Raw genomic sequence first — 25,588 nt, 5'->3', positions numbered from 1 at the left:
CAATTCAGAAGCGTCGGTAGATAACTTAAGATGGTTGGTCACTTAGTTACAACCTTTGATCTCCTCTGATCTTCACCTGCTGCTCCTTGGGAGATATAGCCTTAGCGTTGCTTTAAGGCTATGACCTCTCTTAGAAAGGTCTTCAGTTTTCTGAAGTTTCATGTCAGTACCTACTGGGAATCATTTAAAGGTAGCTGAACAACATGTAGCTTTTGTAGAGCATCCTACGGGCTCTTTGTTAATGTTTTTAGGTATCCCAATAATTATGGAAAATAGTTCTTCAGAAATTACTAAGATCAGTGGAAAATCCTGGGGACTTTTGAAAAAACTTACATTACATAAATATAACTGTACAGATTTTATTCCACACGGAAGGTTAACCTGCATTTAGCAGGTATGGTGAAGAATATCCTTATGTAGTTTTTTTTCTGCTTTCTCATTTTGGTCCAATCCTACAATAGCCAAGTGTCAGTTTTGGTTGTAGGAGTAAAACAGAATATCCAGAAGGCCCCTGTGTTTTCCTGCCAGCTGTCAATAGTGTACAAGCATCAGTTCAGCATTGTGGGGTCAGAGGGACATAGCAGCATCCCAGATGTTTGTTGTCATTTCATTGCAGATGAACCTGGAAGGGAGTGGCGTGGAAACCAGTCCACCACCAGTGGCGCAGAATTACCACCCAGGGCGAGTACACGCAGATTCCCTTTCAGAGCATCCCAGAGCAAAAACTATAAGAAGACAGTTATCGTTATTTTAGGTGCAGTCATACTAGCTTTTCAGACACAGACATCCTGACAAAATCAGTGGGATATCCACCCACTGAACAATGGTAAGAGCAAGGATACACTTGTTATAACAGAGATTGGTTTGGCTACATGTGCTTATGAGACACTAATCAAAGAGAACCGAGATCTACAGTCTTTCCAGGTACAAACCTCCCTCTGAAGTCAACAGGAATTTTCTGTGCAAAAGAACAGCAAGATATGGTCGTGATCCTTACAATCTGTTACGTAAACTGATGCTGTCGTAGTCAGGTACTAAATAGGATTGTTAAGAAGTGAATCTGAGTCTTCTGCCATCCTATTACAAGTCAACGTCTGCGTGTCTCAGAAAACACACACTGAACTGACAGAATTACTTTGTGCTCAGATAATAATAAACTGATGCCGTTCTGTGGCATTCCACTGAATTTATAGGAGCTCTGTGGGCAACAAAATAAAATTCAACCTGCTATTTTTAGTGAACATACAAATTAAGGCTCAGAACAAGTCCTTGTTACTCATGCTTAGCAATAACTTTTTCTGTGAATAAAACACCTTATTTCCTAATTCAAAAATCTCTTTCAGAATGTGCCGCAGCTTCACTGAAGTTAAAGTCTTTCTGCTGACACTTAAAGATCTGTTTAAGCATATAATTGTTCCTTAGCAATGTTGAAGAATGACGTTTCATGATTCTTAGTGGATACACCACCCAATGCAGTTGTTTTGCTTTCTACAACAACTCGTTTTTTTTTCCTGACTTACTTTTTCTCAGTCTAGCTTTGTATATTAATAAAGGTAAGCAAAGTGTGAATTGTCTCTGTTGTCGTTTTGTTCTTCTCTCTTTCAAGAACTGACACCTCTGATCTTAGTTTAGCAGCTTATTAATTACAGCAATAATTGTCTTAGCAAAGGCAGTTCACAATATGAGAAATGATTGGTGCAGATGAACAGGCATGTGTATATTCACTGAAATACTTGTATTATCCATTTCCCTTCAGCGTCATAATTAAAAACACGATGTATAAACCCACAGTCATTTGTAGGAGGCGTGCAAAGCCTGGCAGTCACACTGCAGTAACTATTTTCTGATATCAAGAACGAATGTGAAAGTTTCCAAACTCTAACAGTGTTTGAATGGTGAACTCATCAATGGTGAGCTTCATGCAGCGAAGCTGTCAGAGTTGTCTTACTGTTGGCTCCTCCATCAATAACCTGAGTTCTGCTGCAAGATCTTTGCATCTCTGGTATCTTTGAGCAGCTGATTATCCAGGCGTGCAGTATGAGAAGTAACTGGTGGAGCAAACCTTGCCCCACCGTAGAGCATCGTCCCAGGCCTGAGCTGCAACGCACAGGTTGCAACCTCGTTTGGGCAGAGAGAGGATGTTGGATGCCCCTGGCATCAAGGGCAGGACAAGTCCCAGCAAGAGGCAGGGAAATGGGAGAAGTGTGGGGTGGGGCCAGGCGATTTACCAGCGGTTTAAATTCACCATGCTCAGCTCCCGGCCAGGGGTGGGAAGAGCAGCCTCCTGGAGATCCGCGTTAGCAGCGGCGGGGAAGCAGCGCTCTGGATGCTCCACCAGACTCTCTGCGTGGCACTTGGAGAAGAATTATTGCAGGCTTGATTTACTGCTTCCCTGGAGCTTTTATTCCTAATTTGTTGTCGCAGTATAATAAATCTGCACCGCACCATATCGTATCTGTACCAGATTAGGCAATTACTGGTGCCAATACATTTTTAAGCTTAGAGAAAACAAAATAAAGCTGCTCAAGGGAATGTTCCCACAAGACAACAGGGAGGCAAGGAACAATTAGATGCTGAATTCAAGTGACATTTCGTGTGCTGTTACTAACAGAAGTGCAAATGCATTACGAATTCTTGAACATGCTCTTTCTTTACCTCCTCATCTCCTGTGATCACTTTTTCCTGTACATGTGTACTCTCACTCATACTGTTTTTAGAGAAAATTTTCAGAAGGTCCAAATACGAAACTTGAGTCATCCTTCAGTTTGGGCTGAATTTGAACTTTTTACCTAGTGGTCAAAAAACTGACTGAATATACTGTTCCCTTGTTTTAGTCCATCAGGTTCCACAAAGGGACCATTTTTGTTATACATGTATGAGCACACTGCGGTGGGATTAATCATAAACCTGGGCCTGTGAGTGTCTGTGCGTGTGAATGATGCTTTCTGTGAGCTGAGTTGCGACCAAGAACAAAGTAAGGCCTAAGCCTCAGAAAGCAGCCTCTGTGCTCTCCTTTAAATGCACTAATTCATCTCCGGGCAAAAGGGGCTAGAACATACCAAAGCGGGTCCCCTGAGGACCAAGTGCCGTTTGTATCATGACAAATGCACAAGGCGAAGTCTTATATCAGATGTACTGTGCACTCTATTGACAAGTTTGGAAAATTATGACACTTTTCAGACCTCTCCTGCTTTTCATGTTGCTGAAAGATATTTCATCTTGAAATGTCATGTGGCTGTATGCATTAGCGTGTGATTTCACATCAAACTGAGACAGGATAAGGAAAAGGCCAGCAAACTTCCATCCCTTTGCCTGTGTTCAAATCTGAGTGCGAACTGACATTTTAAGAGTAAATGTGACAAAAAATGTCGTATCTTGACAGTGTTCCCGAGTTTCTAGTCTACAGGGAGACCCAGAGCTGGCTGGCCGTGTTGTGCTAAGGAGTAAAACTTCCTATCCTGTGATTCATGACGTGGCAGAGTCGTGCGTGCTTTTAACGACCTGCTCAACCACTGTGTAAACTAAAAGGCAGCCTCAGGAAAGTCAGCTTGGTGGGACGATGTGCTTGATTAGGGCTAAAAGATTGTGCTGTCCCGAGTGAAAAACAGTAATACAAAAGAATTATGCCTCAAAACAAGAAAATAAGTGTGACACCAGCCTCCTGGATCCAATGAAACAGTACTCATATTTGGTTTCCTGGAACAAATCAGCAAGCTGCTTAAGCAGTTTTTCAATAATAAAATTTAGAAAAAACGTAAGAAGGTAGCACTACCCCGGGGACATGTTTGGACACATTATTTCTGGCATGTTTTCTAATGTCTCACCAGCTGATCTTCTTCTTAGATCATAGAATCGCTGAGGTTGGAAGGGACCTTCAAGATCATCAAGTCCAACCATTAACCTACCCTGACAAAAGCCACTTCTAAACCATGTCCCTAAGTACCACATCTACCCTTCTTTTAAACACCTCCAGGGATGGTGAATCCACCACCTCGCTGGGCAGCCTATTCCAATGTTTAATAACCCTTTCAGTGAAAAAATATTTCCTAATATCCGATCTAAACGTCCCCTGACATAACTTGAACCCGTTTCCTCTTATCTTCTTCACTGACCTTTGCTGCCAGCTCAGCTCATGTGTGTTACCTTTCCAGAAGAGGTATTCCAGAATGCAAAGCTTCTCCCATGGTCTACCCTGCAGGCTGGAAAAAATGTAAGGCAGAAAATAGACAGCTTCTAGCATTTATTTTCCAGGCAAAATCTTGCTCAAGGGGTTATGGATGTTACTGCTCTCAGCTGTCCTGCCATACCAGTCCTCCAAAAATGCCCACCTCATTGCAGAGCTGGCTAAAAGGACCTGGCATCCATGAAGGTTTATGGTGAGAGGAAGGGCTGGGAGGCAGGTGCACCCCCTCTTCTGCCGGCTCTGTTGTGGGGATGGCAGCTCCGGCAGAGAAGGGGGACATGGCAGCCACTCACCCAAGGCACTGTGTCGAAGCCCTTGTTCCTGCAGCTTCACTGGCTGCGTACCGGTCTGAGGAGCAAGCAGAGGGCAATAAAATGAAATAAAAATTCTCATTAGCAATGGAAAAGGATTCCTGGATAATAAAGAAGAAATTTGTCTATTTGTGTCGGTGAGGAAAGTGTCAACTTGTATCGCCGTTATAACTGTAGATCATTTCCTAGCACTTTGGGTTTCATTATGCTTCAGAAAGTAATGAATATGCGACATTGTTCAGTGAACTTGGGTTCCAGGAGCTTAGTAATACTATTCCAAACATTATGAATTAATTTGATAGTTGATTAAAGATGATCAGAATAAATTCATTTAAACTTCATATAGAGGTCATATACTTTTCCAAATAAAGCGTGGTGTGATTTTGCAGTAGTTAATGGGCATTTATCATTATGATTGAATGATTGAGTCTTCTGCATCAAGATGAGAATAATGGCCTAGAATAACACTCATTCTTGTTGATACTTAAATAGCCATTCTCCTATTTCAGCTAAAGAGATAAGGAAATAAATTGGTAACAATCACATTTCTGGATTAACTTTTTGAGTTTGAGTTTGTGGTTTGTTTTTGGTTTTCTTTTTTTAAGGTGAGGTGACTTTTCTATCCATGGCTTGAGCTTTGTCTTTTTTTAAAAACCTGTCTGACCTTCATTTTCAAAGACTAAGTGTGTGTATAGCTCTTGAACAGTAATGAATTTTTTCTCATACTGCACTCCAAGGCTGACCAAATCTGCTTCACTGACAGGGGTCTCCTTAAAGAATTTGCAGCAAAATTCAATTAGTGCAGAACACCGTCCTACTTTTAATGTGTATTTATTCAAATTTTATATGATAAACTGTGCTCCTCAGGAACTCAGCTATACATACTTGGTGAATGAAATTCTCCCAACACCGAATAAATATATACTTCAGCCATCGTAGTTATAAAAGACCTCTTCATAGCAGTCAGAAAAGTCACACAGTTCCCACTGAAGGCAAGAAAAGTCAATTCACTCCAGCCTTGCACCTACCCCACCACAGTGAATGGGGAAATAGATGGACCTGGCATTTTACCTAAAGTGTTAAGACATTAGAGCTGTCTGGACTACAGTAGGAGACAGTCCAGAGATCCCTTTCATTTAGTTCGAACCGTCTAAACTGATAGGAATTACAGCTGTTGAGCATGAGAGAGAAGGAGGCAGTCTCTTTGCTTACCACCTCTGAAACCGCATACGGGTTTAGAGGTTAAAATTCAACACCGTAAGACTTATCAGCTGCCAGGTCTTACCCTGAAGCAGTGGAGCCATGGCTAAAATACTGGTTTGTAAGAACATTTTGCTCTACCTTTAGTTTCTCTAAATTTATGGTGTGTAATTTCAAGTCTAAAAAGGGCTGAAAAGGAGGTTGAGAAGATATACAGTCTATTCCCGTGCACTGAGATTGGATAAACTTATTTAGGCCTCCCAAAACAAGTATTTGCCTGCCACAGTGTAGTGGTTCCCGCTCTGAGATGTGTCTGTCTCTCCTTTAATACATGATACAACAGACGGCGTCCCAGCTGAGACTGTACTAATCATTGTGGAGCAGCGTTAACTGCTTTTTGTATCTTTTATAAACCAGTGCAATGTTAATATAAAACATAATTTAAAATTTGTGGTCTGCCTGTAACCCTGGGACCTTTTCTGCTACTTGACTTATGGTAGTTACTTCACCTCCATTTGGTATTTGTGAATTCAGTGTCTGCTGCCAAGCAGGCTGGACTTTGGAAAATTTCTTTGTTGATATAATTTTGAATTCTGACTCTGTCTTCTAAAGTACTTTCAACACAGCCATCATTTAATGTCAAAGCCATCATCATTGTTGAATTTCTGTACAAAAGTACAGGAATGTTTGACCACTGCTTAGTCACGGAGAGAAAGTTACTCAGTTTAGTGGGAGAGGGAGATGGATGTTCAATCTGCTAAAACCGCTAAAGCTCCTCTCTTCAGTCAAGTTATACGTGCCTGATAACTGTAACACAGTACCTTTTGAAATGGCTAAAAAAAAAAAGAGGGAGGGAAAAATTCCCCACTATAAGTGGGCTGCTGAAGAAATCACGTCCACATCCCTACTCAAGAGAGAAGTTTTGACCAGAAGGTCAACTAAATGACTGGATTATTCCTTTGTGAGTGATAAAGTGGAAGCAGAGGAGAACGTGGGTGGAGGCACGTGGGTGTGCACCTGTGAGAGGAGCGATGAGACTCCCAGGAGGATACAGGAAAGCAGAAAAAAATGCTAAATCAAAAGTAGAGAAGCCATTGTGATATCCCCAAGAAAAAGAAGTCCCTTGTCCAGGGTTTTGGGCAAAGCCTTTGGTTCTAGAAATAATCAAGGGAATGATAATTCGTACATCCTTTATAAATAAGTGCTTTATAAGTATCATTGCTCATTTCCATCTTTTTATCCTTCCCTGTAGGAGACAAAACTTTAAATTGCTAACTGTTTGGTTCAGAGAGGCAGAATGGGAATTTATTTTGTGGCTAGGGATAAAGTTACAGCAGTTGTTGCACTGAGTGCGAATTCACTTACAGGCTACTGCAGAAACGTCCTTAGTATAATTCACAGGTAATCCATTAAATCAAAATTCATCAAAGAAATGAAACAATTTACATCGTCAGGCTCTCCAGTCTTAACATTCTACACAGCTACAATTAAGCCAGCCTCTAACAGTAACACTCTTAAAATTCAGCTACTGATGAAATGACAAAACCAGTTAGGATCAGGCCCTGCGGTTGTTTCTAACTTCCCTTCCTTCATCGCTCCTGGAGTATGTCCTTCTGCTCAGTTTTGGTCTCCATTCACCTTAGCATTAACTTGGGCGTTAGTTGTGGTTTCCTAGCTGGTTGTGGAATAGAATTTCTTTCCTGGTTCTCAACGCTCAGCAAGTTAATGACTTGCATATTTGTTGGTTGCAAATGAGCTGTGTCTTGCTGTATAACACCCCATTGGATTTTCCTGGAGTTTCTGTTATCTTATATGATCTGAACCTTATTTTTGCCCTCAAAAGATTATAAGGCATTTAGTTTTTCTGGTGCCAAGATTGATTTTCACTCCTACCGGCATTTCATATAAGTTCACCATTGTTGCCATCACAAGAAAGCTGTTACCCGGTCTATGTGTGCTGTCAGCATGACTTCCTGGTCTGTTCTCATACAATATTCATTCACTTTTTACCTAAAAGCATCGTGTGGCTATTAAAGAGGTGACTGTTGAGCACCTTGGGAACAATATTGCAGTCTTCTTGTGAGAAGTTAGTCGAAGGAAATGGCTAAGACAGGGGAGCAGAAAGCACGCACAGCAATTTGCTGTGCATTTGCTGTGCTTTGAGGGAGGACGTAGAGTACGTTGTCGTCATTACTGATTGTTGCGTGATGATCATTTCCAGCATCCTAATTTCAGGAGCGGGCTGGCATTGTGATAGGGGTTGCTACAAGCTCCCTCCTGCTGGGAACAGCAATGTATTTTAATCATGAATATTTGATTGCATATGGTGCTGTGATGCTGGGAAATGGCAAACTTCATAACTTCATCATCGCAGCCTCAACAACAATAGAATACTGAGCCTAAACTGCCGGGTGTTAGGCACATCCTTTTGATGAGCTCAAGCTTTGAGGTTGCTTCATCCCCGCATCCTGCTGACAGTCTTTGCGGTTACACCACCGTAAATCCGTGTAATGATAACACAATCACTCAGGAAGCAATAAGATATTTAGGGATTTGTCTTTGAATCTTGTCCTGGAAGCTACCGTTGCCTCTTTATACTCAGGTCTCTGTCATCAATGGTGGATTACCCCTCAGACTCTTGCAGCTTCCACAGAAGGCCCAGTTGTAGGAAATGCCAGCCTTTGCCTTTCCGTGTTTTCTGTAAAAATGGTTTGACAAAAATAGAGGAATGTTGCAGATAATAAAACAACAGAGACCATTACGAGGCTTACCTTCTGTCTCACCGGCTCCATAACCTCGCCTGTCTTGTGAGGGTGACTGATTAGTTCCTGCAGACTGCCCCAGGGCTGTCGTATACACTCAGTTTCCAACCCAAACCTTTCTGCTGCTTTTATTAAAGGTGGCTACTGGTGCTGGTGCACTCAGTCTCTGGCTGTTTCTCTACACCACAATGAAATGACAAAAGTATTTATTCTCTCCTAGTAAGAGTTCAGCTTCCTAATTTCTCAGGCTCCGGTATGCAGCAGTAATATTTGAATCAAAATAAACAATCTCTTCTTTGCCACAGGTCTTTAATTTCTGCTCCTGTCCAGCTACTTGTATGGCCATGTGGTGAGAGAGACCAGGGAATTGATTGGGCAGCAAAATTTATTTTGGGATAAAGCAGAAAATAAGTGTTATTTTGCAGACTGGGAAGTTCCTGTGTTCCAGACTTGCTCAGAGGTCGGCGCAGATGTGCAGGTGCAGCAGAGGGGATGACGCCAAAGGTGCAGATGGGTGTCAAAGAGGCAGGTGAGAGACTAATGCAGAACTGCTGCCACCGCCTTATGTCCATTGAATTAGGTCATTTCCTTCTGCCCTCCTGCATAAGAACTCTCAATTAACATCTCTACTACACACCTTAATTGCTGCGTTCCTGGCTTCAGGCTCTTTTCCCCTGCTTGTAGCTTCTTTAAAATATGATAGTGTAATTTTATAAGTATGTAATTTACATACTCAGCGCATAGCCCCTTTTTGAGGTGTAAAAGGTGTAAACTTCTGAGCTTTTGTTGGAGTCCATTTGTATAACTTGAAAGCACATAAAAATCACTGATCTGAGTACGAGGTGACCCTCTGTACTTTATATGATTTAGGACCCTCAAATTGTAGGCGTTGAGCTGGGCACATAGCCCAGATGATTAGTAGTATTTAAATAAGTGATTAGACAAAGACAGGTTTTAACCTATTATCACTTAAAGCTTCCTTTGAAGTGCGGAATTGTTCCCTTGTGCTTATCACAGCTTCTTACCAAAATTGGAGGCAGTCACATTCCTCTATGGTCCCCTTTAAATGACTATGCATTTTTCTTTTTGAGGTTGGTGGAGGATGACACAAATTCTAATTCTCTGCATTTCGTTCACACCCATGATGTAACCTTAATGCACCTTCAACCTGCAGAAAGGTGCAAAGGTGTCTTGATTTTCTGGAGAAAGTTGTGTTATAGAGTTGTCTTCTCTTTCTAGGTCTTCTTATAGGAAAATAAACGAAACACCCTGGTGGCAACAGAGTTACTGCTTTCTGATAATTCCGCTCTAATTTGGGTTTCTTTGTCTTTATCCAATCCTGTAGTCTTGACTTTGAAAAATTCCACAGTGGTCCAGGAAATCTATTTCTCTTTTCTTCCTGGCACATTGATGCTTCTGCTTTAGGAAGGCATTAACAATGCATTAAATAGGAGTCATTACTCATAAGTAAGAGAAATGCTTGTTACAAGAGGAATGTCTCAGTTTTAGATCAGTGTTTTATGTCATTGTTTATAAGATCCTTTCTTAATTGTCTGCCACCAACAAAACAATCTATAGAATAGTTTTAGCATTTGCAAAAACTGCTTCACTCCTCGAAATAAGAAAAAATAATCTATGAAATTTCTATTTACTGATAAGACTGGAATGTGGGTTTGAATCACGAAGAACAGATTGCTGAATATATTAAGCAATGAAAGAGAACTTGCAGCTGACCGGGTTTGCTAATACCTCTGCAGTATATGGGAATAACTGGAGGTCCAAACAGGCATAAACATTAAGAAAAAAACCACCTTCTTGAAAGACAAAAAAGGTTAATGAGTTAGCCTTCCATTTTCTGGCTACAAAGCAAAGTAATTAAAAGGTATGTAAGTGAGTATTATGAGCTGGTGTTCATTCCAAAGAGAGACATGATGTCAGCTACTGAATGGTACATCAGTATAGATGTGACCTGCTATTCTAATCAATTATCTTTTCTCCACAAACATGGGGAAAACATATTGATTTAATCTTTTGATTTTGTTTCTGTATACACAGACTAAATTGCTTTTGGCAGCTTGAACATGAGAGTAATTTACTCTGCTAATACTATATTTTTGTGGTCTCAGATGGATTTGAATACTCCAATTTCCTCTTATTAAGCTTAAGCTTCCACCAAAAAAAATAAATAATGCTTTTGCAGGTTACATTTTTGGTCTCTGAAGAATCACCTTGTAGCTTTTGCATGTTAGAAAGTGATTAAGTTTTAGGAAGAACATTTATTCCGCCTCTCCACTCTATATACTGTAATTTGTGAAGTTTATATCATAAATCTAGCCAGTAATCAGCACAACAGCATGACATTTTACAGATCTCTTTCTTGAATTATCACACAGCTTTTGTCTTACAATTTGCTCTTGAATGCAAGCTGGAGTATTAAGATTCCTTGCATGAAAAATGCTTCCTGAAGCTCTCATTAACTTTCTTTTCTTTTTAATTTTCCTATGTGTTTCCTTGTCTTTTTATCAGTGCCACGCTGAAATGAATGGCTTTGTTCTGACGGTCTCTATTAGTTACATCGCATTAATCCTTTTTGGTTTTGCCACCTTTACTTCCAAACAATATTACTATTTGCTATTTTAACCTATCTTTATCTCTTGTAGTTTTACTTAGGGATCACAATAGTGATCACATCCATCTGTCGACCTCATCCACATTCAGGTATTATAGCCAGAAATTTTAAAAAAATGTTACTGGCATCAGAGTACTTTTTAAGTTCTCCTGTGTTTTAAGCAGATCTAAATCTATTTAATTTCAGAAATGTTCTCTCTCATATTGACACACCACGTTTCACAGTTCTCAGTTGGCAAACCAAATGAAATGTCTGTGATCATTTATCAACTACAGATGGAAAAGAATTCAGTGTGCAAGGTGAGAATACTGGGATACATAGCTCTCCACTGATGTCTTTGAAACGTTAACAGAAGCCTCAAATTGAGGTAAAATGCACATTGCCTAAGGTGAGGTCTCCTGTGAAGCTTTGTCCCATGGGCTGCACACACTGCAAGATGCATGGAAATGAGGCACTCTTTCTCTACACACCTGGTATCATTAGAAGGGAATGTCATGACACCTTCTTTCTTTCTCTGCACATCTAATTTTCCATGCATGTTTGTTTAAAATTATCTTCCTGTTTTATGCACGTTTCAGAAGTGGTACCAGTGCCCATGTAAGTATATTTATTCTGTTTACACGCAATGTGTCTTTCCATACGTTTTTACCAAAGCAATTTTTTGCTGAGCCTGAACAAAAAGTTACTGGACCGTGATTGAAATCAGGTGTGTCTTCGTACATGCGCTAGAGGAAAACCGGAATTGGTGAGTGGATAATGGAGTAGGCCTGAGCAGACCTAGTGTTTATTTGTGACCCTGATCTCCTGTACTGTCCTTTGTGGTAGAACTTCTGATCAAGATGCGAATAATTACCAAATATTGTCAAAGTGGTCCAGTGGCAGAAGCCCTTCAGTGGGATGGGGTTAGTCGCTGAGTCGATCGATGCTCGTCAGGCAAGACCGGTTGTGCTCATTGTTGCAGGACCAAGCTATAGGAATCAACGTGGATTCCTGTGATCTTTGAAATGACGGGTCTGTGCTGAAGAGTAATGGTGGCTTAAAGAAAATAATGGAAATTTATGATTCGATGTGCATTTTCAAATATCTGTGAATCTCATGGAGCAAATTCATCTACATATATGTACTAGGAATGCTAACTTTTTTTTTTCTTTTTTGCTTATTTCTGTCTGCGCAATTGGAGTTTGTTAACATACATTTAAATTATCTAAATTATTCTTTACTGTTTTATATACAAAACATATGAATAAGTTTAAGACATTAGAACAATGGTTTGTGTATCCCATATCCATTTCCTGACAGTGATCTGTAGCAGCTGCTCAAGTCAGAGAATCCAGCAAGAAGTGGACATGATGAAGATGCCTCTTTTTACACGATGCTCTCCAAGTTTTAGAAACTCTCTCAAAGTATTATTCATTTTTTATCACCACAGTTATTTTATATTTCACATTTCTAGAAGTCACTTTGCTCATTTATTTCTTCCATTGCTTTGGGAAATCTCCACAGAGTGCCCCTACTGGATGGAAATTTTTGGGGAACGCTTTGGGAACACTTTGGTATGTTTTTTTGGGGAAGATTTTCCTTGCCACACTGGGACCCCATCTGAGAGAACTTCATAGCTCCTTATCATTTTTCATCATACAGACAGTTTCATTTCAGTCCCCCCCACACAAAGGGACACACATCAATACATTTATGAAGCTTAGGTATTTCTATATGTTTTCAAGAAAAATGATATTCAAAAGCCTCCCATTGATTTTTTGATAAATGGTTCATGCAGAAAGTTGCTTGACAGCCAACAGGAATGAATAAGCTTATTCCAATAAAATCACCACCATGTCTGATTACAATATTTTTCAATGGCCAGTTTTGTGCAGAGAAAGAGATCCCTACGGGGAGGTCATTTGTCAGCCTAAGTCAAAGCTTTAATGTTACTCTGAAATAGCTTAGTTGAAGTTGGGTGAGAGTTTCTCTTTTTCCTTTCAGGAAAAAAAAAATGGGTATAAAGAAACTAGGAAAAAATACGGAGAATCACAGCACTTACATAAATCAGGACACAGCTGCCATGTGATTTCATGCAAGCTTCTGGTGACAATACATTCATTTTGTGTTCTAATGGAGCACTTCTTTGTGAAATGCGGGTTTTTTTATTTTTAGATTTTTCTACATCTACATTTTCTTTAAATCTACTGCATTTTATTTTGACAAGGTCTGCTTGAGCATATTTTAATCATAAGATTATCAGAGTCATATTTGTCAGTGCAGTGGCTACAATAATATACACTCTATCCCTAGGAATTAGTTTTGCTCTCAGCTCTTCCCATAATTATTTTTAACTAAACAATAATCCCTATATCTGAAGCAGCTTCTGCACTGAACAGTTGTTGCAGTGGAATATAAAATTTAAATGGCAATAATTCTACTTGCTTTACTCCACAGTTGTCAGCCAAATCAGAGTTTTGGGATAAAGTGTGCGTTGTCTTCTCGTATTAACCATTTCAACAGCACTGCAAGTCTGCTGTGCTCAGTTAACAAGGTCTTGATTTTAGTGGAGTTACTGGCGGAAGAGTGAAGGAGAGCTTTTATTTTAGTGTGTTTAGCAAATGCTAGCTGATACAGTGGAAAAGAATAAAACCTGTAGATTCATTAAAAAGAGAAGGATTTCTTTTAGTTTTTCCTTGCAGCTGTGTAGTTTGATACGTAACTGGAACTACAAATTTTCAGTTACTTGAGAAAAAGATTGAACCAGGTTGGATTCTTCCAATGCGAACCATTCTGTATGTGATTCTGTGGATGTGCATGCATGTTATGCCACACTTCCAGCATCTAGCAAGGCAATAATGTTTGGTGTCCTTTTGCTTCCCAAAGAATACAATGAAAATTTAATTCCTAGGAGCAACCATCCTTTTACTGTCTTCTTCTGAGAAGGGTAGATATTGCACATTAAATTAAAAAAAAAAAAATAATTCTGAAAAAGGATTCAGGTACTGGGGTGCTGAGTGATGCCACATGTAATTTTTAGGTGGCTTCTGCCTAGAGTGAAATCCCAAGTGACTGAGTTCCTGAAGCAGTTCATGGGAAGATGTCAGGAAAGAATGCAATCAGATAGACTGCTGAGCAGGGAAACTGGACGGAGCTAACCAACGGTACGTGGGGTCAGGTTGGGTCTGAAACCTGACTGTTCCTCAGAGGTAGGTGCTACTCACAGCAAGACCATCAGGTAGTGCTTGGCACAGCTCATCTCCATTTGGGCTGGGAGGTTAGTTCTCTCCTTCAGGACTGAGTAGAGGGGTGGTGTCCTCTCCTTAACCAGAGGTGTTTTAGAAGCAGCTGGCGGCTCTCTGAACATTGATGAGGAGTAGGACTGGGTGAATGTCATAAGCTGATATTTGAACATGAAAACTTAGCTTCCTTCTTCCTTTGCTGCTGCCTTGCTGCAGGCCACAGTAAAGGGAATTTCCTCTCTACCATTTAAAACTCACGATCATCACCTTGTATCAAGCCCTTGCAGCTTAGTAGAACGGGATTTCTTGACACTGGGTACCTGAACCTGTAAGAGGCACGCTTGCCACAGATTTGTGTTTTGTCTTCCATTAAGTCACTGTGAACATAACACAAGATTCTGACGGAAAACAAAATGAATTTTAAATTACTAAAGGGCAAAGTCAACAACGTAGTTGCTAGATTTGGAAAGCGAATGGAAAGAAACAAGGCAATTATATACCTTATTGGCCAGCTGTACTTGGCTTGGTTTCCTGCCACCACTCTGCTTGTTTGCCCAAGAGCTGACAGGATGGATTTGTAGCTCGTTAGAGTTAGGACCAAGTTCCTCTTAACGAGCCACATCCATCTGGCATCATCTCTCCTGAGTTGGAGCCTCCGACTTAGGATGGAGTCTGTCTTTAATGAACTGCTTTACTCACCAAGGCTTCTACAGAGTGTAAACATACCCCAAGGGGATTGCCCATAACCCACAGTCTTGATAGTTAATTTGATTGCTGTTTGAATTTATGAGCCTTCTGCCGATGTAAATCTGTCTGATGTAATATTAGCTGCTGATACACAGGCATGTTTTTGAAATACTACTTCATACTGGGTTGCCCAGATAGTGTTATCACTCTCTTCATCAGTAGATGATGCATTAATACTGTATAAGTGGTGCTTTTCTTAATACATAGGTGGAAAAATATACATTGAATCTTCTGAGCATGTAAGACTTTAAGTAACTAACTTTGCTAGCATATAAGAATTGTTTATAATCAAAACAACTCATGGACACACTGGGGGACAGAGAAAAACAGAGAGTATAATGTATATGGTTTTGTATTTGAGAAAAACTTAAAAAGAAAATAATGAGTTTTTCAAATTTTGTGAAGGGATCAAGATCTGGAGAAAACTTTCGTATCAGCAAAACAAAACCGGCTTTTTTTGGCTTTTTGGTAAACTAACACAAAACTGAAAGTTGAGTCAGCGTGAAATATTTTGCTCAATACAAAAAGGTGTATTGCTTTTTTTTGGTGTGTGTTATGTAATCTTTTATTCCCCTCATGTATTGTTCAACTTTTAATAAAACATAATGGTTTCAAAACAAAAAGCCAGAAATGGTGAAATTAAAAAAAAAACTTGTTCATGAAATTTTGTGAAGCTCAAAAATCCGTATTTTATTTCACCATTATGTTTACCTCTTTTAGGCAAATCTGATAGCAAAATCCATCGTAGTTGCACTGGGAAAGTTTTCTTTCTGGGTTGTCTCCTGCCTCACACCCTGGGAAGACATATTACCCTGAGTCACAGCTGAGACTGAAGAAGATGCTCAGCATCTGCAATCTAATTGAGAGTGTTTGTTGCATCTTAATGATGTCCAACATGACCAACATTAGGTTTATTTGAGATAATTAGAGGTAAGCTGGGTTTTCAGGGCTTGAGTTTTAGTGCTCAAATTCTGTACAAATTTCCTTTTGGGTCATTTGTTTAATCTTGTGCAGGGCAACAAGGAATCTTTCATTACTATGTCTTTAATCTTTCAGACTTGGAATAAGTGGGAGTTTTCTTTTGCCTTTAGTTCAAAAGTACCTGGTACAATGTGAGGTTTTGATAAAAATGCAAGAGCTAGCACCAGCTTTACTGAAAGCTTCTTACTTTGAGAGGGAACCTCAAATCCCCAAACCATCCCATTTTCAGCATATTTGTGTCTAATTCATTAATTTCTGGTGGCAACTGTGTCCTGCCACTTTTTCTACACTTCCAGTCAAAACGTAGTGGTGAGTCTTCGCAGTGCAAGAGACTAACCACTTTTCCAAAATAAATAGTTACAACTTTTAATATATGTTTCCCCTCTGCCAAGTAATTAAATGCACTGGATTAGCTGTCATTACCTACACATTCACCAACTTCAAAAGTAGCGCAGGGTAGGTTTAGATTAGACATTAGGAAGAAGTGCTTTACAACGAGGGTGGTGAGACACTGGCCCAGGTTGCCCAGAGAGGTGGTGGAGGCCCCATCCCTGGAGACATTCAAGGCCAGGCTTGATGAGGCTCTGAGCAACCTGATCTAGTTGAAGATGTCCCTGCTGACTGCAGGAGGGTTGGACTAGATGGCCTTTAAAGGTCCCTTCCAACGCAACACATTCTATGATTCTGTGAAAATGTGTATGCATTTGATTATGAATGTGAATTAATGCGATGCTCAAGAGCAGTGCAAGACTGGCAGCCTTGAAAATTGAGGTGGTCTGTCCACAGATAGTTGCTGGGATGGAGCCCACAGCTTTATTTCCTCCGTTCAGTGCTGTTGGGATGCACAGCTCTGTTTTGGAGACTCACTTCTTTATTGTGGGATAACTGACAGTCTTTGGTAACGCAACATGATTTGAACCAAAAATTTAGACACTTATGGGATGCAGTACTTATTGCATAATAATTAACACTTACTAATGCATTAAGGCATTAGGGCACTTGTTTACAGCTCACCTGTAGCTCCGTAGCCCAGTAATTACAGTACTGTCACGGTTATTAATATGCCACAGGTGCTACAGTGCGTTTGCAAGACCTCAACACTGAGGCTTCTTAGGCTAATTTTGTCTGAACCTTTCTTGGACTGCCTGGAGCCTTGTTTATTCATGGTTTAGCCTCAGCAGTATTTTTCCTAAAGACCAGATCACTATACCTAATTTATTTTACTTTTGCTTATCTTTGCGTAGCACAGCCATAGTTTTTATGTATATCGCTATAACAAGCCATTATTCTGCGCAGAATGAAATATTTAGGGGTCAGATGGTGACGTAGCGTAGAAGAATACAGGCCTGGTATGATAGCAGAGCCCTTGAGAAGGGCGGGTGCAGGATGTTTAGTAGAGGAGCACTCATGGGGTGATAAGAGGCAAGGCACAGGCCAGCACTGGAGAGCCTATGGCTATAAACAACTCATCATTGATCAGTTAAACAAATGCAGAACTGGAGCTGGGTAAAGTCAGCTTTTTAGGGGTAAAAAAGGGAACAAAGAACAAGTATATAATGTGGAAAAAAACCTTACATATATATTGTAAATTTGGATGTAACATGGACTTACAGACCAATGAAGAAAGACCAAAGTGTGAAGCATGTTAGGAAACATAAAACAACCCCCAAGTAGATCCTACTGTAGTGAAGAAGAAACTCTTATCATCATCATGCTGCTCCAAGCAAAGGACTTGGGATGCTGTGGCATCTTGCTTGTGGCTGCTTGGGCAATTTGCTGTGCTCCTCGCCAGACTGCAGACACCACCATCCAGGGAGTAGTGAAAGCTTGAGCAAAACACCTGGAAAAGGGGTAGAATCTAGAAATGTGTATATAATTTTAACTATACTGTTATTATTGAGGCTTTTTTTGGTAAAAGGATTTATTTTCCTTTTTTTTTCTTTTTTTTTCTATAATAATTAGATTTGGACTAATAACAGCTCTTTGATTATGCTTTTAAGATTTTACTTAACCTGACAATAAATTCTTGATTTTACATACCATTGAATTCCTTTTTTGCCCATTACAAGATTTTGAGTGTAGCTTATCATAGCTATGTCTGTAATCGGTGGCATAATCTTGACTAGATTTTGTGCTCACATAAGTGGGCTTTTTTTCACAGAAAGGGCAGGTGAATCATGCCCCATGTGATAGACTTCAGATTTTCATGAATTTATAGTTACCACTAATTTTAAGAATAATTAGAAGGTGCGTGGAAATAGAATTGAAATAGTCGATTTACTTGTCAGGTAGGCTCTATTTCTCTTACACATCTCTAGTCTCACAGGGTCGTAACAGGCTGTTGCGCCTGAGAGCACCAGCGCGCAGGGCAGTAGGAGCATTGCCCTTCTCTGGGATGGCTCAGCAAAAAGCCAGGAAACTAGGGAAACTTACTGAGACATTGTGAAGAAAAATATTCATTGCTTTTCTTGCTAACCAAGAGTCCCAGAGCCATGAACAAAATATTCTGAAAGAACCCAGTTTCAAACCAAAATGGGGTTCAGTAGGAAGGGCTGTGACAGTTAGAAAGACCATTGCGATGTCACCAGCTGAAAACAGACCTCTATGGTGGATGCAAAGACTCTCTGCTTTGACGTCTTTTATGCAAGGTTTGTGGGGCCTGTGCGCAAAGGTAGGGTCTGCCCCAGGTCCAGCCTTCCCCTCACATTTCAGCGTGGCTGGCTCTTAGGGAAGTGCATCTTCTACCTTTGCCTGTAACTACCGTCTGTCTGAGAAAAGTGTGCACTTCAAAGAAATAGCCATTTCTGGGAACAGCCTAAGTAATGTCATTTTGTATATATGCCGGCGTTTCACTCAAATGAACAGATCATGTACTGCATTCTTTCTCTTTTTTCTTACCCCTCCCAGTTAATCAGCAACACAAAGAGGGATAGATTCAATTCAACGCTGATTACGGGTGGATGGGATGTAGGGAACAAATAGTTATAAGACAATGTAAAACAAGGGTGTGATTCATGCTGTGACAAAGGCAAGGCACTGCAGATGCAAATTGTTTTCAGGAAAGAAGTTAAAGAGTAAACAGAAACCCGTTTTTCTTGGATTTCCCCATGACAAAGGCATTAAAATATAATCAGATGCTAATAATACTGAAATTTGTGACAACAAGCTCAATGGAAAGAAGAGCTGAGCACAAACAAGGTGGGAACTGAAGAACCATGTGAAAAATCAGAAGAACCCAGCCTGCAAGCTCATCAGCAAAAAAAGGGATACACATGGCAGCATTTCATGGTCTGGGGTCTCGTTGACTGTAAGGGCTTACCATTTTTGGTTAACAGAATAACAGAAAGGGAGAAGGAGGAGAAGAGCTCTTGGAGTGGTGAAGAAAGGGTAACAGAAGAAGGTGGAAGAAGCTGAACAGCTTCCCAGTAGTTTAAAAAAAAATAAGAAATTCAGCTGTTTGTTGTTTTGCAGCAGTTTGCTTTTTGTTTGTAACTTTCTTATTTAACCTCCTTATTCATAAATAGTCCCTAAATTAATGAATTAGGGACTCATTAGGCATCACCAACTTTGGGTTCTGTGGAAAGTTTGTGGGAAAGAGGTTGCTGTATCATCTTCTCTGTAGAGAAAGCTCTTTACTAAAGCTATGAGATGTGTAAGAACGACCTGAGAACTCACCACCTAGACATGATCTGGACTTCTGCATTTCTGTCTCTGGAAATTTCTATCATCTCTGGGATTTTTGGAAGACTCTACATACCAAAGGGGAATGCAGAAATGCAGAGGTGGTTTTTGAAGATAAAGTTCATGAGTCTTAGGACCCATGAAGGGGAATACTCCCCTGCAGGTGGTGAAGAAACACAGAGGACTTGCAAATTACTATCTACTTATAAACAAGTAAGACACGTACCAGCTAGATTGCGTCCAGTGGAAAGTAATGTCCTAACAGGGGTCACTAAGACAGGTAGATTAGTATGTTGATGCTACGGAGACATTGTACTTATAAGTAGATAGTAATTTTTAATTACCGCAGGCAATATAATTTATTGGTAATGAAGTAAAAATTAAAATTACAGTGTTGCTTAAGAACATCCTTTATGCCCCATATCCTTTCTTCTACAAACATTCTGAAATCACTATACTATACAAAACTACATAAAAGTCTGAAGGCCTCAAAAATTTCTAAGTAACACTAGGAGAGAGACAAAGAAAGGAAGGAAATTGCAGAACAAGACAAAAATGTTCACGACTTACTTATTCTAATATTGAGAATTTCTCCTCAATCCCAAAAGTTGTTGAACAGTATAATTCTGAGTGCATAAATGAGGCAGAGGAATCAAACGTGAGAAAAGTTTTCCAAATTGGGAAAGGGCAGCAGCCCATCCAAAAGATATACCCTAAGTCTACGTATGGTCTGGTAGTGAAAAATCACTAGAATTTGTCAGTGAAAAGGGAGAATTGTCCCATGATCCCAAAGGCAGTTAACAGAAGCTTAAAAACATGAATATTTAATGGTGAATAGCTTACAAGTAATATTGAGAGTATATTGAAAGGTGCAGAATGTCTTTACTGCTGTCACTTCCACACGTTAATTTATTAAACTCCATTTTGCTATAGTGTAGGTTTCTTGCTCCCAAATGCCCTGTTTAAAATTTGTACCCTAACACTACTTTTCTGCTGGTTAGAATATTCATGGTTATTTCATACGTACTTTCTACAAATATTCAGTGATTAGTCATATTCCCTTTAATTTTTTATTGTCTGTGCTTCAAATGCACATTTTTTTATCTCCATAAGGAAAGTTAAGCACTCCTGTTATCATTCTGGTAGTCCATTTCTGTACAGGTCCTACTGAAGCTAACCTGATTTTTTGGCTAGAAGTGACTAGAATTACATTTGATGTTACCAATGAGCCCTTATGAATGGTCTGTAAAATGATAAAGAACCTGTTCCATCTGAGAAACCGTAAGTTTCAAGGAGAGCTATCTTGATATGCACCAGACATGAAAATAGATATTGAACAGCAGCATCCTAAGCATTTCCAGAAATATTTAGTCTTCATGAAAGCAGCAGCACATTTGTGTCCAAACAAGCGCAGAGATTATATGAACATATTTAATTCATGAGGACTTTCTCAAGGAGGGTTCAGAACTCATTCTTATCGTTATTTATCTGAGCAGGTTCCAGGAATTTTTGTGTGCTTCACTTTGGAACAAAAACCAGACCTTGGAAACTGTATTTATAGACAAATAAATAAATGGGTTGAGCTGGCCATTATAGGAATAATTAGAGGTGTCTGTAATCTGTACACTTGGTAGGCCAGCCTTTTGAGAACAAAAGGTTCTGACTGCTGTGGAAGTCACCTCATTTACTGTTTTCCAGAGCTTCAAACTACCACCCATCCTTGTGTCGGTTTTTATTTTGTATATATATTCCTCTCACAACATTAAATTCTTGTTGCTTTGATTTAAACACTGCTAGCCAAGGACAATGGATAAAAAGTGAGCTATCACATTCGATGACATTTTCTATCATATAAGGTGCCAAAAAGGTATTGCATTCAACCGTACGTACTTGCTCTGAAAGGAAGGGAAAGCATTATCACTCAAGAAGCAATTCTCTTCTTTGGTATCTACATGTGGGAATGACTCTCATTATAAGCAGAGGTTGTAATGCTGTGGTGAGACTATATCGTACTTTCCAATATTCATTCTAGCATCTTCAGGACGATTGCATCTACTGTGGCACAGTGCCATCCTGTGGACCCAAAGGTTATCTGAGGCAACCACACCGATATGGCATGACAACTTAACATGTTGAGCAATTTTGCATATAAGGCATTAAACCAGATCTCATTCAGTAATTGCTGATGAATTAGTTAAATAAAAGCCCTTGGCTGAAACCTGTGTCCCTACCTCTTCACGGAACCACGCATTTCCTCATGTGGCACAGCCAACGTTAAATTCTGAATTGCCTGGAGGGTAATAATCCTTCTTCATGCTAACTTTCAAAAAGTCCCAGAATTTATTTTACTTCCCCACTTTATCAAGGCAACCTCTTGCCAATGCTTTTGTTAAAAAAGCAAATCAGGTCCCACTTGTGTCAAAAGTCCATTTTTGATGGACAAGTACATTTTTTTGGTGGTATTTGATCAAAATTACTTTGAAGGTCAGAACACAGGTCATAGACATGGGAGAGGCAGGCTGAAGGCCTTGCTATGTTTCATGCAGAGTTTTTCCTCACAACCCATGCTAAATCTGACCATGAGGACTCACATCCTAAGGCAGATTCGGGAGGTATGTCTTTCACGTCTTCCGTAAACTTTGTGATCCTTCTTCATGTGCCAGTGAAATGACTTGGCTCCATAAAATTGCATCATGTTGAAAATATTTTATCTACCTCTGACAAAATTATCTTGTCTTTTAAAATGGGCACATTTAATGGCAAGCAGCCGTGTTGAGCAGGTTTTTTTTCCCAGGAGGTTTGCCCTACATCCTTGCTTTTACTTTTTGTTTTTGGTGGGCCTGGAACAAGAGATTCAGCAGGTCTTAGAAAGCTTTTAGAATAGTTGTAGGAAGGGCAGAAAAACCATCTATTGCCTCGAGAGTTCATTCAAGGGACTGGCTGGTATCAAGCGTGTGAGCTGAACACTGTGTGACCCCAACTGGATAAAGACAGTTCATCTGATTTATGCATGTGCAAATATAATGCTACTCAATGCAAAAGTGTTTCACTGAGTGTTGAATGAATGCTCTCTGGTGACTATTTATGAAGGCAGAGTGTTAAAAGTGTTAATGTAATCAATAAAAAGGAAAAGGTCTGGGAGTAGCACTCAATCTAAGCAGTCGAAGCTTTACAGAACATTGCCACTGAAATAAATATTTAGTGACTGTACACCGAAGGTGCTATTCTTCTGACAGGATGAGTTTCATGCCTCACGGCACAAAAGTTATGAGATTTCAGTCAGTAATCAAAGACTAACTCTATATTTTTCATAGCAAAAAGGCATTGCTTCTTTTCCCCTGACACGCCAATGATTAAATGGAACAGTTCCACCTTCTCTCCCCCACGCCCCACCTTCATTTTTGGGCAAAAAGAGAACAAGAGGGGGAAGAAGAGTCCAGAAAGAGAAAGGGAAGAGGTGAAACAATAGTGGAAAATGCATGTTAACTACTCTGTGGCAAACTTGAAATTGGTGTACAAGTATCAATGGATGGTACTACATGTCATTATTACATGGTTTGAATCTGAAGTTGAATTGAGGCTGCCTGAGCTTCAAAAATGCTCCAGAGCTCATGGTTAGGACCACAGAGAGTATACGGAGGCCTAGCTCATGAAAGATATTTGGATATCTGAGTTCCATAGCATGAATTTCAGTAGGAAAATGGACTGCTTATTTTCACTACTACGCAATTACTACATTACTTACTGCATGATTTTGTTTTGTCCATATTTGTTGTTATTAACTCATTTTATACATTTATTTTTAGACTATTCTCAGTTCATTTTGTGTATTGCTTCCAGTTATGAGAGTGAGATGGTGCAGAAGTTTGTATCAGTAATGAATAAATAAATAATTTGAGGCAGGTTTCAGATGAGAAGCTGGAGATTTTGACAGTTGAGGAGGGTGGCTGAGGATTTTGGCATGTAAGAAAGCTTTGGGGAGAGTACATACTGGCAAGATGTTTCTGCTACAATGCAGCAATTAAATACCTTAATAACGTTTTCTCTTAAAATGTCATCTTAATGACTTTTGGCTTCTGGAGTCCTCCAGGTGAGTGGTGCTGCACATGTGTCTTCAAATGAGTTTTTCCAAGTCAGCAGCCTCTGGAAGAAAATACCACATGCACCAAAGTGCATTTTTTTTAGGCCATAAAATTTTCTTCTTAACTATGAAGGGCAAAATTGCAAGGACATATTTACTTGATAAGAAGGTTACCTGCATCAGATGAATCGTTGGGATACTGCTGCTGGAAGTGTAGTGTAAACTGTGAAGTAGACAGGGGATAGAGACAGAGAAATGTGTACTGGTATAAAATAAATGGTTTGACATCAAGTAGGTCAGAACTTGAACATACTCTGGGAGAGCGAAGGAGTGAAAAACTGAGATCTGAATGTGCTTGAATTCCCACAGTGTGACTAGGCATTTTCCTGGAGATGGTGGGAGAATGCCTCAAAATATAGCAGACAACAGTCTCCCAAGTAAAATACAGAGATAACTGTAGTTTTTCTAAAACATAGTCTGCAACCATTAGGAAATTAGTTTGTTGTTGACCTAAACTCAGCATATTTCAGACACTTAAAGTTGTGAAACAGCTTAAAGTGTCTTGTATTCTATTACTGTTTGGTGCCTTGGAAGAGCAGGGAGGATATTCAAATTCAGGTAGCATTTTGATAACAACATGGTATTTTTTTACAAAATTGAAAAGCAATTATTAGAGTGGCAACTGAAAAAACTGATTTCTTAAGTAAGTAACTTCTGAAAATATTTCTATTAGTCAGATCCCGAAGTCGCCTGCATTGGCAATCAGACCTGAGTTCTAAAGTCACTTTCACTGATGCAGCAGTTTTACTGCTTTTCTGAAGCACTTTCAGCTCTCTCCAATCAGCGTAATTAGATCAAGGCCAACCTCAGGTGCACTGTGCTATTATCTTTTCCTGTAACGAAATACTCCTAAGATAATAAAAACATTGAAGTGCACCTGGTCTTAGCTGGGGTCCCGCATGTACACTGTAATGTAATGAAGCTTTTAGTTAGCCAATGAATTCAATATAAGTCATGTACTTAACAATTTTTCATTGATTTTATGTTTTATGGCTTATCTTCAACAAACTTCAAGGAAGATTCACAACTCCTAGAAATTCTTGATAGGACTTCATGCGCTCAGCAACAAACATTGTGTATTTTTTCTCTCATTCACTGAGAGAAACCCCCCAAGATTATTTAAAGATTTTTTTGCTGAAGATATTGCCTTGGTTCCCAGCAGAAAAAAATTTAGTGAAATAACCCAGTAGTAAAAATTGCTTCTTTGTCTGTTTTGGAACTTCAAACTAAACAAAAGTGTCAATTTATTTGTTCCTAATTTTTAACTTCTTAACTGCTCCCATGAGTCCAAACTGCTTTTAAATGGACTGTACAGATGGTTCAACACATCTAATTAGGTTTTCCTGGGGCTTGTAAATTATAGTATTGAGAAAGTTAACTGACCATACTGGAGGGGAGAGTGGTACCCACACAATGTCTCAGCCCCAGTAATTTGGAGGTATTCTTAGCTGCTTTGTGTATGGATTGTTTTGTTTTGTTTGTTTGTTTGTTTGTTTTTTGTAAGAAATACAGTCCCCTGTAATAAAGGAAAATATTGTTGCATTTTTGCCCTTCAAAGAATTACCTGCATTTTTTTTTCTGATTACTTACATGACTGTTGCGAGCATGAAGTTTAATTACAAATATAGAAAAATATCCCACCTTATTTTATTTGTATAAAATATAGCAAAACATCTCAGTTAAATGAATGGTATTGTGGAAGATGTTGTATATGAAGGTTATTTTCCAGTAG

Source organism: Rissa tridactyla, chromosome Z (assembly GCF_028500815.1).
Source record: "Rissa tridactyla isolate bRisTri1 chromosome Z, bRisTri1.patW.cur.20221130, whole genome shotgun sequence".
In the NCBI taxonomy this organism is placed as follows: domain Eukaryota; kingdom Metazoa; phylum Chordata; class Aves; order Charadriiformes; family Laridae; genus Rissa; species Rissa tridactyla.
The sequence above is the reverse complement of the archived record's forward strand: the minus strand, read 5'-3'. Positions refer to the sequence as shown.